Here is a 17707-nt window from a genome sequence, read left to right on the forward strand (position 1 = left end):
GTGTCTTCTGGTATGACCTTAGCTGAACTCTAAAGTCTTTGGGGGAGGAAATTCTTTCAATCACACCACCTTCACAGGCATATTTGGTGGTAACATGGAAGAGGGACTTTTTGAGGGGTGCACCCTGCCCCCTCTCCCTGAGTCCCTTCGGGGAGGGTGGGCAGTCTACAAATAAAGATTATTATTATTTCTATTATTATTGTCGTTATGAATATTAATATTACTGGGTTGCTGTGAGTTTTCCGGGCTGTATGATCATGTTCCAGAAATGTTATGATGTTTGACCCACATCTATGGCAGGCATCCTGGGCGAAAAATCAGGAGATAATGCTTCTGGAACATGACCATACAGCCCGGAAAACTCACAGCAACCCACTGATTCCAGCCATGAAAGCCTTTGACAACACATTATTATTATTATTATTATTATTATTATTATTATTAATAATAATAATATTTGAAACACAATAAGATGAGTCCACAGCAGACAAGACCACTCTGCTGGCTGTTGTATTGGATCACACGTGTTTCAATGTGGCTTTTTAGAAGAAACCTGCAAGTTACTGGTATCTATTTGCATGAGCTTATATTCTTAAGTCTGTGGGCCCATTGGGAAGGCAGCAGAAGCAGGTAGCACAATTAGGAAAAATAAACAACCATCTGTTTGAGGCTGAGAATAAAATGGTGAGGGAATGGCAGAGCCATTGGGGCTTGGGAGTCTTCCTCCTCTTCTCTGTCAGAGGTAAGACTGTAATGAAAAACACCCCCCCCCCCCAATCTAAATTGCCATAAAATCTAAGATTTATTTCATTTTTGAAACTCCTTATAGGAGAAAAAGTATCCCTTAGAATGAGTGAAATACAGAATTTAAAATAGGTTTTGCTTTATTTGTAGTGTATCACTTGATGTGATTTCAAACGTATGTGTTTTTATTTTTATTCTTTCTACTAGCCGTCCCCTGTCACGTGTTGCTGTGGCCCAGTCTGTGTATATGTGTTTTGCATGTGTATATATGTATATGTGTATATTTGTGTATATATGTGTGTTTGCATATATATATACACACACACACACACACAGAGAGAGGTGTATATATGGGTGTGTATATATTTGTGTATTTGTGTGTTTATATGTGTACATGCATACTGTTTATATGTGTGTGCTTGTCTATATGCATATTTGTGTGGATATGTATGTATGTGGATATGTATATGTGTGTGCATGTGTATATGTATATATGTGTGTATGTATATGTATGTGTGTACATTTGTATATTTCTGTGTGTTTGTGCAAATATATGTGTGTGTGTGTATGAATGTGTGCATTTGCATATGTATGTGAGTGTCTGTGTATATGTATATATGGTGTATTTTTTGTGTTTTTAAGTCTGTTCCGCTGGAGTTTTGTGTGTGCGTACACGTGCGTGTGTGTTTATGGGTGAGGGACACATGTTGGACTGTTAAGTGTATTGTGTTCAAAGTTGGAGAAGCCATTGAAATCCACAAGCATGTGGACAATTTCATCAGAAAGGAGGAAATCATGAAAATGAACAAAATCTGGCTACCAGTATTTAAAAACTCTAAAATTAGAACAGCAGAACAACAGAGAGGAAACAAACAAGAATATCTAATCACCCCTCAACAAAAGATTGCTCCAGGCACTGCCAGGCAATCGAATGCTAATCAAGGTGGTCAGTTGAAACATTCACACCTACCTCCAGGAGACAAAAGTTCTTTGTCCCACCCTGGTCATTCCACAGCTATATAAACCCCTTTTTCTTAGTTCCAACAGACCTCACTACCTCTGAGGATGCTTGCCATAGATGCAGGCGAAACGTCGGGAGAAATGCCTCTAGAACATAGCCATATAGCCCGAAAAAACCTACAACAACCCAGTGATTCTGGCCATGAAAGCCTTCGACAATACATTGAACATTACATTTTTATTTATATAGATTTTTCAGGTTGTTTGATACCCAGTTCAGACAAAAAAGATGGGGTATAAATAAAGCAATTGCTCGGTTAATGAGTTGCACAGAGAGAAATTATGGATGCTTGTACACAGGCCCGTAGCCAGGATTTCGTTTCGTGGGGGGGGGGGGGGGCTGAATTTTTTTCAGGGGGGGTTTCAGGGGGGCTGAGTTTCGGGGGGGGGGGCTGAGTCCGAGTGAAAGAGGGTCTAGCCTAGCAAACCTTTTGTATCATTACCCCAATATCCCCATGCATATGGGATATATTGAGTATGGTGATCAGATCATGATATGAATAAACATAACAGTTTAAATAATGCACCAATAAGGCCTTTTAGCAAACCACCATGAGAATTTTGAGGGGGGGGGGGTGCTGAAGCCCCTCAAGGCCCCCCCCCCCCCCCCCCCCCCGGCTACATGCCTGCTTGTACATTGGAAGGAAATGTTGATCTGTTGCAGCAAATCCAACCAAGAGTCCTCTGGTAACAAGTTTTTGATGCCACAAGCTTTGTGGATTCTTGTTCACATAGTCCACAAATTCTTATGTCACAATTTTTCATTTAGCCCTCAAGGTGCCACAATGCTCTTTTAGAATATATGTTTATGTATGTATGTGTATACATACATGTAATGGAAAATGCATGAGATTTATGGTACTGAGATTACTCTGTAGGGAGGCTTAAGGCCGTGCAATCTGTTTGCATGTTCAAGAAATAAATATTGCTTTGAATTGTGATGCAAGCCTTTTATTTTGGGCAACTGACAACGAGAGTGTTGAATTACAGCAAGTGCAGATCTCTGAGAGAGGCAGGAGGAGGAGGAGGTGAGTGACACAGATAGGGAACAAGGTGGGGGAGATGGAGCCAAGGCAAACAGGGATGCAATTGCAGGTAAAAATAAAGCAACTGAAGCCCAGGTGGAATTGATGCAAACTCTTCTCATCAACACTGCTACTCCCCACTGTCATGGGAACTGTCAGCCAAACGCGGTTTGTAATGAAAGGAAAAATATTTTATTCAGATTTATTAATTTGAAAATGAAGCCCGCCTGTCGAGAGGGGGACAGCTCTTCTCAATCTGTCATCGTTGAACCACACGCTCCTGACACTGGGATTCATTTGTCTTGTCTGCTCTGACAGTTGGATTCTCCCAAAGCACTTCCTGGTGGAGCGCCCTGGGATTTTAAACCGGATGAAACACATTCCGACAAAGAACAGCCTCTTTATTAATGCAAATTACATGAGGAGGGAAGAGAAAGTGTGAGAGCATGTGATGCCAGCAGCCGTTCAGGTTGCTCTCCTCATATCAGTCATTTGTTATTTACATCTATTCGCATTTTTCAGTTTTAATAAAAGGAGACTTGGGTTTTCAGTGACATTTATGGACTATTTGTTTTTTTTAAAAAATGATGTCATTACTACCATGGAGCCAGTAATTCCCTCAAGAATCTCATCTTGCCTCGGGGTGAGGCATAACAGGCTATTAATACAATGGCTTTTGGGTTCTTCTTTGACAAAGCATACACTCCAACTGTCCCAATTTGGGAAGGACAGTCCAAATTAGTCATCTGTCATCCCACTTTTTCAGCTGCTATTGGAAAGTCCCAGTTTCCCTCTCCTCCTCCTCTTTCTCCCTTTGTTCTCAAGCTTACTTAAGTTGCTACAAATTGAGTTTAAACTGCAAAATTAGTTTTCAGTCAACTCAGCAGAAAGAAAGTGGAGAGTGGAAGGTTGAATTTTGCCCTTTCTAGTATAGTTTATCTTGTCGTTACTGCCACACAGTCCTAGAATCATAGAATAGAGTTGGAAGAGACCTCATGGGCCATCCAGTCCAACCCCCTGCCAAGAAGCAGCAAAATTGCATTCAAATCACCCCTGACAGATGGCCATCCAGCCTCTGCTTAAAAGCTTCCAAAGAAGGAGCCTCCACCACACTCCGGGGCAGAGAGTTCCACTGCTGAACAGCTCTCACAGTCAGCAAGTTCTTCCTCATGTTCAGATGGAATCTCCTTTCTTATTGTTTGAAGCCATTGTTTCGTGTCCTAGTCTCCAGGGAAGCAGAAAACAAGCTTGCTCCCTCCTCCCTGTGACTTCCTCTCACATATTTATACATGGCTATCATATCTCCTCTCAGCCTTCTCTTCTTCAGGCTAAACATGCCCAGCTCCTTAAGCCGCGTTTCATAGGGTTTGTTCTCCAGACCCTTGATCATTTTAGTCGCCCTCCTCTGGACACATTCCAGCTTGTCAATTTCTCCCTTCAATGGTGGTGCCCAGAATTGGACACAATATTCCAGGTGTGGTCTAACCAAGGCAGAATAGAGGGGTAGTATTACTTCCCTAGATCTAGACACTATCCTCCTATTGATGCAGGCCAAAATCCCATTGGCTTTTTTTGCCACCACATGACATTGTTGGCTCATGTTTAACTTGCTGTCCACGAGGACTCCAAGATCTTTTTCACACGTACTGCTCTCGAGCCAGGCATTGTCCCCCATTCTGTATCCTCTTGCCTCTTCTTTTATTCCCAACTGCCTCAACTATGTATTGTCTCAACTTTCTCCCTTTGCAGATCGTATGAACCTAAGTTGTAAGAGGGAGCACAATATCTCTTGTTTTGTTCTGAGGATTAATTTGTCTTTAGGATTATTTATTCCTTTCCTATATCCTGATTTTTATGTTCACTAAAATATGCCCCCCCCCCCCCCGTTTTTCTTCTTTGCAGCAGAAAACTGGAGATATGACTGTGCTAAGTATGGAAAATGTTCTAGTAAAAATTTGGGGCTTACCAACCACCAGAGCTAATATTCAACAGAAGAAAGTTACATCCAAGAGAATCTCTGTAAATGCAATGTTTCTGGGAAATGTTTTCCCCAAAATACAGGACTTGTACCTCATGAGAGATTCCATGCTGGAAAAGCACACTTTCAGTGTGATGTTTCTATGAAAGGTTTTGGTTATAAATTGTACAATGTGACTAATCAAGAAGCCCACTCAGTAAAGAAGTCATACAAATGCCAGGAGTGTGGCAAATGTTTTGGTTGCAAGTTACATCTTTATTTCTTTATTTACAGTATTTATATTCTGTCCTTCTCACCTTGCAGGGACTCAGGGCAGATTACAATGTACATATACATGGCAAACATTCAATGCCATAGACACACAACATATATAGACAGACACACAGAGGCTTTTTCATGAGGGTATTCTGGCCACCAGGGGAGCTGTTGCTTCACTGTCCATTTGTGACACTGATGAAGTACTTCCTCATTCTTTGCATGCTTGCTGGAGATTTTTATGGCCTCGTAAATTAGTTAAATTAGCCTCCCCGCATAAGCAGTATCTACATTTCCTACTTGACAGATGCAACTGTCTTTCAGGCTGCAAAGGTTGACAGCAAGCTCCATAAATTGGTCGGAAGCTCACTTTGACCCGGGCTGGCTTCGAACTCATGACCTTTCGGTCAGTAGTGATCTTAATGCAGCTGACTCCCAGCCAGCTGCGCCACAGTCCCATGGTGCAGCTAGCTGGGAGTCAGCTACATTGTGACACATCAGAGAATCCACACAAGTGAGAAACCCTACAAATGCCAGGAGTGTGGGAAATGCTTTGCTACTATAACTTTGCTGAGTTATAGTAGCACAGCAATGGCAGAGGGGAGGAGGAAGAGAAATAGGGAGAAATCTTCTTTTCCCACTCAAAACCAAGGAAACTGTCAAACATGGAGGCTTAACAAAGTGACAGAGGTGTAGCAATTATTAGGTGCACATGTAATTATCCAGCAATTTTCCTAAATTTTGTAAATTGTAGAGATATCCTGACCTAGGTTGGGAGCAATACTGCTGGTCTGTAGGCCTGCATGACAAGGCCATTACCTCCCTCATTAGGAAAAAGAAAAGAAACCCCTTGTCACCTTACCGAAAAGGAAGTCTAGTCATATGAAAATGGTGCAACCTTCCTCCTGCCTCCATGGAAACAGCCAATTTTGCACTCCCACCACCCTTGCAAATGCAACAGATAAATTATCTCACAAAACAGAAGGGATGGTTGGAATCTTACCAAACCTAGTTAAAATAGTGATATTTCTATCATTACTGTGATACAACCCCTGAAGATTTGGTACCATTTTAAAGCTCTATTGCCATTATCAGAACTTCATGCATGTTTATGGGACTTACTTGGAAATTTCTTTTCTCGTTTCAGATGCCTGAAAGAAACCTGATAGCAGCTTGATGTTCTTAAAAATGTCCATATAGGTGAAGTTTCCCCTTTGTCCTAGAAAGAGACCAAAATCTGAGCCCTTCCTCTCCAGTTCCAGGGTCTCTGGGCCTCCTAACAACACAACCGTCAAGACATTTTTCTGCAAGCAGGCATTTGGAGAAGGGTAAGGGATTTGTTGCTAGGGAGGTTGTGTGTTTTAAAATGCATTTTATTGTATTTTAACTATATTTTTAACCTAACACACAATAATGTATTTTTTAAATTTTTGTATTTGCTCTGTTTTAAATTGAACAAAGTGTTTGGCTGTTATCCGCCTTGAGTCCCCACGGAGAGAAAGACGGGGTATAAATAAAGTAAACAATATAGTAACAACAACATAATCATCATTAGGAATTTTGTGGGATGACTCTTTTGTCTCACTCCTGCAGTGTAAAACAAATGCCAAATCCTGTTGCACAGAAAAGAGAAGGACTTAATATGTGTATCTAATGATATCTCCATGGTCTATAGAATGAAAATTTAATAATGCTTGTCACCAAGGTCTTATAAAGGACTTTCTTTTGCAAAAATGTGTGCACTTTTTATAGCTTCCGCAGCCATCCTGGTTTAATGTTTGAGTCACTTGCTGAGAAGCTCTCTAATAATGCCTATTTGCATTATTTTTGCCTTAAGGATAATATAAAAGATATGCATGTATGTGTTTAGTTTGGCATTTCACACAAATCAAAAGCATTTGCAGGACTTTGCTTTCATCTCTTCACTGTTGCCACAGAGGATAAACAATCTCAGACCCATTGTTTACCAAGGAAGAAATTTAAATTTGAAGATATACTTTCAGGGACTCCAGCTATTCCCTGTTTTGACTGCACAATGTTGCCAGCTTTGTCCAAATTAAGAGTAAGGATTGGTAGGGTTCCACCCCTCATTGGAATCTGATGTGGCCCCAGAAGAGCTACAAAAGCATTTCAAGTGCAGATCTGGAACCCAATGTTTCCCAGAACATTCTAGGGGAAGCGGGGAGGGACTCCAAAACAAATGTATATTCTGGCTTATAAGATTACATTTTAACCCAAGAAAATCTTCTCAAAAGTCAGGGGTCGTCTTATACGTGGGAGTGGCCTTATGCATGGGAGCCATCTTATATGCAGGAGTAGTCTTCTACGCCAGGAGTCATGTTATATGTGCTAGTAGCCTTATACATGAAAGACGTCTTATATGCTGGAATAGTCTTATGCATGGCAGTCGTCTTATATGCAGGAGTAGTCTTATACGCCAGGAGTCATCTTATAGAGCGGGTGCTGAAACTTCCAATCCAGATTGGAGAATCTGTGGTTGCTGCATATGGTGGGGGGAGCTCAAAAATGGCAGTGGCCGCATCCTTACCATATGCAGCGACTGTATGAAAACATTAAGGGCGACGCTGTAACAAGTACGGTAGAAGAAAATCCATTCATCAGGATTCGTGGACTAAATGTGGTCTCGATCGTGAGGTGAAGGGTCACCTCACTGGGAAGGTGCAAGTGAAGGGTGGAGCAAGCTGCAGGCATCCGGGGCACCAGGAGTATGGAAAAAAAGAGATAGAATTACTCTGGGCCCAGAAAAACACACCTCTTTTAGCTGTCTGGCCTGCCCTTGTATCCTATTACTGTACCCCCTCCTCTGCTCTCAGATCTCGCTCCTGAAGACTGCAGTAAAGCAGTGCAGGTGCGCAGGTGCGAGATCTGAGAGGCAGAGAAGGAGGTACAGTAATAGGAAAATTACCATATTGAAATCAAATCTGATGCTTTTAAAAATTTTATTTGGATTGTGTTGGAAGCGGGGTAGTCTTATACAGCGAGTATATCCCAAACTCTCTACCTAAATAAGGCAGAGCCCTAGCAACGTGACATTAGTAAACCTGAGATTTTATTTTAAAGAATACTACTTTTTTTTGCCTCTTCATGCTTTAAACAAGAGATTTTTAAGGGAGTGTAGATGGGCAACTTCAACTTCAAAGATAAAACCATCCTCTGCTAATCAAATATATTTTTTGCAGTGGCATGTCTTTATCCTTAGCAGCTTAAAGACACGGTTCTTCAGTTTAGCAGTTGAGTTACATGTGTGTGCCATTACATGAATGCTTATGAATATCACTTGTTCAAAGAATCGACTTCTAACAAGGTCATGCTTTCCTTGACTAGTGGTTTTCAAAAGGTGGTCTCCACATGTTCATGAAGATTCACATTTGCCAAATGGATGTGACATTATGAATAAAACAGTGAAAAGTAAAGATGGGCAACAAAGATCTGCATAGTTAAAGCAATTGTATTCCCTGTAGCAACCTATGGATGTGAGAGCTGGACCATAGGGAAGGCTAAGCGAAGGAAGATAGATGCTTTTAACTGTGGTGTTGGAGGAAAATTCTGAGAGTGCCTTGGACCGCGAGAAGATCCAACAGTCCATACTTCAGGAAATAAAGCCTGACGGCTCATTGGAGGGAAAGATAGTAGAGGCAAAGATGAAGTACTTTGGCCACATCATGAGAAGACAGGAAAGCTTGGAGAAGACAACGATGCTGGGGAAAATGGAAGGAAAAAGGAAGAGGGGCCAACCAAGGGCAAGAGGGACGGATGGTATCCTTGAAGTGACTGGCTTGACTCTGAAAGAGCTGGGGGAGGTGATGGCTGACAGGGAGCTCTGGCGTGAGCTGGTCCATGAGGTCATGAAGAGTAGGAAGTAACTGAACGAATGAACAGCAACATGTGACATCATTTTTAGCTTTTCAATACGATTATGGTGCACTTATTTCCAATAGGTTATGGAATTTCCAATAGATGCACATTTACTATCTGCAATCTTATGTCAGAAATCTGAGTGTAAGTTCCATATTTAAATTACAATCTTCGATAACATCATTTAGTGGATGGCTTTGATTGCTGCTGGCTCTTCCTCACCTTGGTCATCTTCATGGTACTGTAGTTTCCTCCTTTTCTGGATTAGAAAAACTTGTTAGAGGGGCTTCAAATTCCAGTGCTCTAATAATGTTCTAATAATAATCTTCTTTTGTTGCACAGCCACTATGTGTGTATTCCTGCTATTACTCAGCTAAAAACACTGATCTCATTAACTCCCATACAGGGGAGTGTTATGCTCTGCAGCTGCTGAGTGTGTTTTCTTCATCTTTTCTTTAAGTGCATTTATTATTTCTTTGTATGAAGAAAACTACCCTTGCATAGATGGAAAAAGATTTGCTTTTGCCAAGCCTGGGTCATTAGAAGAGATGAATTTCCAAACTCAGCTCCATCAAGTATTATTTCAGCTGCTACACAATGCTCTTTAAGAAGCTCAGACTATCTCTTGGAGGCAGATCTATGATCTCTTGATACTTCCACTGCTCACATACCATATTTTCCGGGGTACTAGGCGACTGGGCACATAAGACAACCCCCCAACTTTTCAATTAAAAAATTCAATTTTTGGATATACTCTTCTTATTAGATGACCCCTATCTCTATCATCCACACTTGCTGCTTTATTGCGGGATTTTGCAGCCCCCAAGATGGTTGCCGCAGGACTGCTGCCAAAAATGTTGGTGTTTTTTTTAAAGACCTTAAGATGCGAACATACGAAGATGTGAATCATTGTATAAGTTCCGTTCCTGGGTTATATACGCTACAGGGCCATGTGTGCAGAGAGGGTGTTGATTCTGGGTTATATCTCTATCCATCTATCTATCTATCTATCTATCTATCTATCTATCTATCTATCTAATGCTCTGTGTATAATGAGTACCTTAAAAACAAAAGAACCAGTGAATGAAAACACTCCAAATTTGGCAACAAAACGTTTCACAACACAAGGAGTGACCATCATTCCAAAATTTATGATTTTGTCATTTGGGAGTTGTAGTTGCTGGGATTTATAGTTCACCTACAATCAAAGAGCATTCTGAACCCCATCAATGATGGAATTGAACCAAATGTGGCACACAGAACTCCCATGACCAACAGAAAACACTAAAAGAGTTTGGGAGTTGTAGTTCACCTACATCCAGAGAGCACTGTGGACTCAAACAATGATGGATCTGGACCAAACTCAACACGAATACTCAATATGCCCAAATGTGAACACTGGTGGAGTTTGGGGAAAATACACCTTGACATTTGGAAGTTGTAGTCACTGGGATTCACAGTTCACCTACAATCAAAGAGCATTTGAACCCCACGAATGACAGAATGGGGGCAAACTTCCCACACAGAACCCCCATGATCAACAGAAAATACTTAAGGTCATCCAGTCCAACTCCCTTCAGCAGAGCAAGAAAACATAATCAATGCCCTCCTGACAGTGAGCCATCCAGCCAGAGATATAGATAGATATATCTGATTCACACACACACACACATACACACACACGACAGATATAGTATCATAGATTTGAAAGGGACTCCTAAAGAAGGACAATGATATGTTGCATGTTCCAGAGTAGGCAAACTAGACAATCTCTACTTCAACACTGACAAAGAAACAACAAGAAATACTGTTTACCCACAAGCAAAAGAATATATATATATATATATATATATATATATATATATATATATATCAGAAACCAACACTTTTTCTTTATTTTTCAGATCAACAGACAGCAACGCGTGGCAGGGGACAGCTAGTGTGTGTGTGTGTGTGTGTGTGTGTGTGTGTATGTTCCTGATTGCTCTTATTGTGAAAAGATGTACAATGTTGACTAGAGGGCCACAACTTTGTCCTGGCCAGAGAAAATGTGCCTTCTACACATTTCATGAAGTTTCTGGCACACAGACAAAGTTTTTGCGTTCTACTCAACTGTCACCTTCTTTTTTGGAACCGACCAATCAAGAGCAAACATCTAAAACTCAAGAACAAACCCAGGTTTAAAAAAAATCCTGTATTTTCCAAGTGCAGACATTCAAAGATGCTGATTTTCAGATCAGATCCGGGATATTCCTGCATCTGAAAATCTCATTTTTGCTGTTTGTAGCTATTGCATCCATGTTTCCAGGGAACAGCATTTGGCCAACCTCCATTTGATGTGGGAGCTCCTGGGATAAAAGTAATGTCTGGACGGCCCCTGAGTTATGCCGAATCAGGATGTTCTTAGCCTTATGTTCTCCCTTGATGCCCCTAGGCTACCTAGCTTCCTTTAGCCTAAACTTTGCATATTTGTGGACTGTCCGAACATTGTTTTATATTAATAAAATTTTGCTGGGTCGGCTCACCAGCTCTCATTGAGCAGGTAGGAAACAGGAAACTTGAAAAACAATCGCTATGAAATCTATTTGCTTTCAAGTCCATCACTGTGCACATTTGGATTCCAAAGCTGTTTTCATCAATATTATCTTGGCACAGAGTGATGGAAATGTTCAACTTCAGAAAGCTAGATCTGAAACCAGGAAAGATTTTTTCAGATGTGTGCTGTTTTTTTGCATTCCAAAGGTAGCAGAGAAAACCTAAACAAAGCACCGCAGAGCACCATAAATGATTTAAGACCCAACCATGTTGCCAGGGAAATTTAAGGATGGAGTCTAATCCTTTAATCTAACCCAGGTCCTTCTAAAAGCTTTGTGCTAGGAGTTGACTCAGCATGTCACTGCCAAGAAGATCCATTGACCCTGAGTTCAGTGCTGAGAAATTGAGAAATGCTCTTTTTAATGTCTGCTCGATAAATACAGCATCTTCTTCTCTATGGCTGAGCAATCCACTTCAAATCCATTACCGTCTGTTCTCCCAGACTGACAAGTTATCCTGAGACAATAGTGGCCGTGAGATGAGGTTAACCCTTGCAAAGGGATGTATAAATCTTGCCATCTGCAACACTTTTGCTCCCTGAAGTCCTTGAAGGCAACCATGGGGAAATTTAATTTGATGATAGTTGTGTGTGCTCCATCTAAACCAAGGTGATTTGTGTCAAGAAAACACAGACTAAGTAGCCTCTGAGTGTACTTCTAGCCCTTCAAGTGTTCCTTGGATCTTAGAAAGAGAGTCCCTTTGCCCTAAAGGACAATCCCATGATAGTGAGTTATCATACCACAATCAGGTTGAGACCAGAGATATCAATATGGACATGGATTTGTGGCTAAACACTACTGTCATGCTGATTTGTAGGTGTGAATGAATTAGACCACATCTAATACTCTAAACAGGGCTTCTTAAACTTTTCCACTCATAGCCTTTTTTAGAAATGTTTATGTGACCCCAGGTATATCTATCTATATATATAATAAAAGTCAGAGTTTGTATGCGGCACACAGAGCCCCCGTGGCCCTATCTACATCCTGCTGCAGTTTGGAGGAGGATGGACTTTGGATGATGGGACTTGCAGTACCTTCACTAACTTACTGAAACCACTGCCACCCTCATCCAATGACTGATAAAAAAGACCAAATTTGGCACACAGAGCCCCCATGACCCACTCTATAGCCTGCTGCTGTTTGGAGGAGGGTGGACCATGGATGATGGGACTTCAAGTTCCTTCACTCACTTTCTGAAAACAATGCAGCTGTTATCCAATGACCAATAAAGACCAAACTTGGCATACAGAACCGCCATTACCCACTCTTTCTAATAACCCGGGCAGCGCCGGGTACCCAAGCTAGTAGATGTATAAAATAGGTATTAAAAGCAAACATTTACTGATAACAAATCAGCATTTGCAAGGTTTCCTAAACAGACTGATTTTCCTTTTTATGAAGTACAGCTGAAGCATCTTCTGCAGAATCCACTGTAAACACTATACAACAGATTGGTGTAAATGTTTAAAACAGCTGCTACAGACCTCATCACATTGAGGTCCTAAAGCCAGGGAACAGCGGGGGCATTCAGAACAAATTCAGTAGGCAGCATGGGAACCTGTTGCCCTGTACCCCACCTCACCCCCTTCCCCATCCCATGGGTGGAAACGTAGTCGCCCGGCTTCCTCAGGGCTTACCTCATTCTATCTTATGAGAACACAACAGGCCTCCTATGTTTTCCTTGCTCTGTTGTAGGGCACTTCAAGCACAGTTCATGTACGAAGTCCCACTAGAAGTAGCCGTGCATTGTTTGATGGGATCTGTCAGTCTCCTGCTAGGATCTGTGCTGGAAGCGTCTTACAATGAGCCTGTTTGCTCACTTGATGAGGTGACACTCATAAAACTTTCACTGTTGCCAAAATTTCTGGACCTCAACATGAAGTTAAGATTTTATTTGCGGTCAGGAGTCACAGTTTAAGAAACAGTTATTTGAAGGGATGCCTGCTGCCTGCTGCCTGGAAAGAATTGTTGTAGCCAAATGAGCCTTATAGATGTTCTGCTCATCTAACAACTTCCTCATAATGTATTGCTTAATTCCTTTAAAGTGATTTTCTTTGACTTCTTTGGTTTGTTTTTTTCCTCCCAATTTATGCTTTTTCTCTCTCTCAATGTAGTGCCCTCTACTTGTATTGGTCAAAAGTCCATTCAGAGGCAACATAATTAGAGTATCAAGTTAAGTGATATTGGTTCATCATATAAGTAGAAAATGTAGACAGTGATCATTTTGTCTGTAGCCAAGGGACCACAAGAATCATTTAATACAATCTCCAGCCATGCAGGAATACATAACTACAGCACACCAGAAAAATGCTCTGTTTAAATATCTCCGAAGATGGAAAGCGTAACACTTTCTGAAGCAATCTATTCCACCATTAAGCAGCTCTTACAATTAACAAATTCTTCTCAATGTCTAGGTGAAATATCCTTTCTTCTACTTGGAATTCATTGTTTCGTATTTGTATCTTTAGAGCAGCGGAAAACAAGCTTGCTCTATGTTCCTCATAACATTACTGCAGATACTTAAAGATAGCTATTAGGGCTGGGCGGTTTCGTTTCGTTAATTCGTAATTCGTTAATAATTCGTTAATTTTTTTAATTACAAAACGATAACGAACCATTCTGGAGCAATTTTTTAAAAAAGCGAATTTTTAAACACGTTTTGTAAATGCTTCGTATTTCGTTATTGTATTCGTTTCGTTATTGTTCTGAGGTCGTTTCGTTATTATTTCCGCATGTCTGAGGCAAGTTTTTTGTTTAATTAGTGAAAAAAAATTATAATACCACACCAACAGTCAACAACAGAGGGAGAGGGAAGCTTCAGAAGTTTTTGGAGGTTTTTTAGCGTATTTCGCGGTCGCGTCTGCCATTAACGAATCGATTCGTTATTGTTTCGGAAATCGATTCGTTAATGTTTTGTAATTTTTTTCACATTTACGAAATTTCGTAAATATCGAACTTTTTAAAAGGAAAATTTTGTAATTATTTTAAATAAATAACGAAACGCAAAAACCCCCAAAAAACGAATCGATTTTAGAAACAAATTTTTCCGTTGTTACCCAGGCCTAATAGCTATGTCACCTCTTAGTTTCCTCTTATGTTTTAGGGGCTCTGTGTAGATTGGCAGCACAGTAGAGGCTTGTGTGGGCATTTTCATTTGTTTTTGAGCTATGTGAACTTCTTGAGCTTGGCTGCCGGCAAAGCTAGCAGCCATAAGATCTATATAACTGATGCCTCAGTTTTTGGAGGTCAGCAAACAGGAACAGAAAAGCAGGAAATATTGTGGACACTTAGAGGGTGTGCAGGAAGGAAGAAGCCTGAATAGCCTCTCAAAAATCTTACTGAGATCAAAATATTCTGCATCCACGAAATTCCTCTAATCCACGAAATATGTAACTATGTAAAAAACGAGATAAGCATAGTTTAGTATGCTTGTTTTTGAAAAATTAATGCTGGCACTGAATAATCACAGCATTTTTCTCCGAGCATGCAGAGATGGGCTGTTTAATTATCTGTTTTAGATTCTTACCTCTCCATCACAGTTTTTAAAGACTAAAAGTGTGTTATTATCTTCCTCTACGTCCCGCCTCGCAGTTTAAGATCATCTGGGGAAACCCTGCTCTCACTCCCGCCAGCATTTCAAATACATCTGGTGGGGACGAGAGACAGGGCCTTCTCGACTGTGGCCCCCTGCCTGTGGAACTTGCTTCCCACCGAGGTAAGATCGGCTTCGTCCCTCCTGTCATTTAGGAAGAAATTGAAGTTGTGGTTCTGGGACCAGGCTTTTGAACAATAGGCATAGATAGCACTTTGGATATGGAATTGACTGGAATGGTGATATGGCTGTTAATACTATTTAAATGAATGTTTTACTTATTGTTTTAATTGTTATTATATTGCTCTGTTATATGTAGTGGCATCGAATTGCTGCCAAATATAAGCTGTCCTGAGTCCTCCTTTGGGGGTTGAGAAGGAACAGGAAAGAAATACTGGAAATAAATAAATAAAATAAAATAAGAGAGGGAAGGCCATTCTGCTGTGCTAGTACTTTTTAAAATATATATATATTAAATTCTTCATACAGATAACAAAACAATACAATACAAACCTTAGCCATCTAAAAGAAAATATCAAAAACTGTTTACATTTTTTATGGCTAGGATATAGGTTCCAATTGTGCTTCCCTTTGCTGTATATCTAAATTATTATCCCCTTTAAACCCCCCACCCCACCCACCCTTATCACCCTCTTCCCACCTCCCTCACACCCCCATCTGGGTTTACTTAAGTCAGTACATTGATTTAATTGTCTGGAAGGCCAGATTTAAAGTTCTGTACCTATCTTTTCCTTCCGTTTTATCGATTAAACAAGACCATTTCCTATACCAATCTTGTCTTAACTGAATATTCAAATATTTATTTTTCTTTTCATAGATGAAATCATTAATTAAATATTCAGAGAGATAAGACCACCAGGTTTTCAAGTCCCACCTTGTTTTATCTTTCCAACCTCTGATGATTGTGGCATGTATAGTGGCTGTGCCGTCGTGCTTGGGGGCTATTAGTCTTAATGAAGGAGGGATGGACGTGGCACCTTTCCCCCAAGGGATTGCTTCTTGCCCTCCTTTAGGAAACTGGAACTCCCAAAAACCCAAAACGCTGTAAATAGCTCAAAATAAGTTTTATTTATCACAAAGTCATTTCTTCAAAGCAGTGAGCTGGAAAACTTTAGAGGGGTGAAGGAAAACATACATTACAGTCTCAATTAGTCCTAGGTCCAAGGTGTTTGAAGCTGAGAAGCCTCACCAAGTTTCCTCTTTCCTCAATGGCTGTGAATGCCAGAGTAAACCACAACCCCAGTTCAGATTGCCTATGTTTCAAAGATTCAGGATATTCCTTTGGTGCCAAAAGAACCAGCTTGAAAGCGCCTGGGTCTCCTCAATAATTGTCCAGGACGATCTGGACATAAAGCATGAGTCCCAGGGGTAAAAAAGCTCAGAAGAGGTAACTTAAATCAGGGTCCTTTAGAGTCAGGTCTCTTACTCACGTCCATCTGGTACGAACTCTGATGGCAGAATGAAAAAAAAAGGAAGCTCTCCCCTCCTGCAGGAAGAGGTGGAGCCAAACATACTGATTGACAGCTACAAGCAACCAATCCATACAACTATACAAAAGCAGGGTAAAAAGGGGCAGGATTAAGCATGATACAACAGTTTAAGTCTAACAACTAACAGTTCTATGCATAGGTGGCGCCACTCGCGCCGTCACAGTGGCTATCATAAATTTCAAACTATCTGCTGTGCTAGTACTTCAGCTCCAATATTATGTTGTATTAGGGCCTAAATGTATAAGCACCTTGGGAAATATAATCCAAATAGCAATTCAACAGCTCCAGGCCAACCCCATCCAAAAGGATGGCAGTGTGAGTGTCTAGGTAGTCATTTCATATAGGCATATGCCCCAGTTGTGGCTACTTCATATGCGTGATAGATCAAATCACTGAGAAAAAGAGACTCAGCCCAATTTCTCATTATGTACAGGATACAGAAAAGATGAAGTTGCTTCTGATTTTCCCAGCAGTCCATCTCCCTCTCCCATGTCATGCAATTAAGGGAGCTGCTCTTTAAACAGCTGTTTTGGGTTTCATGGAAAAGAAGGCACAAGAGCTTTTGTCTTTGTGCCTGGCCTGATGTCCTGATTAGCTCAGCAGCTGAAATGAATACTTTTCCGCGTATTTATCTGATATTTAAAGCCTGCAATCATAAGAAAACACATCTCAGCAGCTTGGCTGAAAAGAGAAAGAACTGAGGCAGCACCACAGCTGTCATATTTATTTTGGTGGCAAAGCAGGTCAGGAAAATTGATAAAATTAATCATACAAACTAGCGAGCACCAGGAGGGAAGAAGCAAAGTCAGAGGGAGAAAATGAGAGTTTGCTGCACCTGTTTTCATTTCTTTTAATAGATTTTCTCACAACATAGCTGATAAAATCCAAGCAGAAGACATTATTGTGTATATAGAAGTATTAGCCGAGGGAGAAAAAGTTGGAAAAAGAAAGAATAAGAAACTTGGTGTCCTTGATCATAGACATCACAATGAAACAGATAGTTCATGGTCTTGAATGATTTCAACTATCCACTAAGATCGTGGGTTGGGGTTCAAAGCCTGGCACGTTTCGCTACTCCAAAAACCAGATGAAAACATGAATTGGCTTTG

The sequence above is a fragment of the Anolis sagrei genome, chromosome 4, assembly GCF_037176765.1.
Source record: "Anolis sagrei isolate rAnoSag1 chromosome 4, rAnoSag1.mat, whole genome shotgun sequence".
In the NCBI taxonomy this organism is placed as follows: domain Eukaryota; kingdom Metazoa; phylum Chordata; class Lepidosauria; order Squamata; family Dactyloidae; genus Anolis; species Anolis sagrei.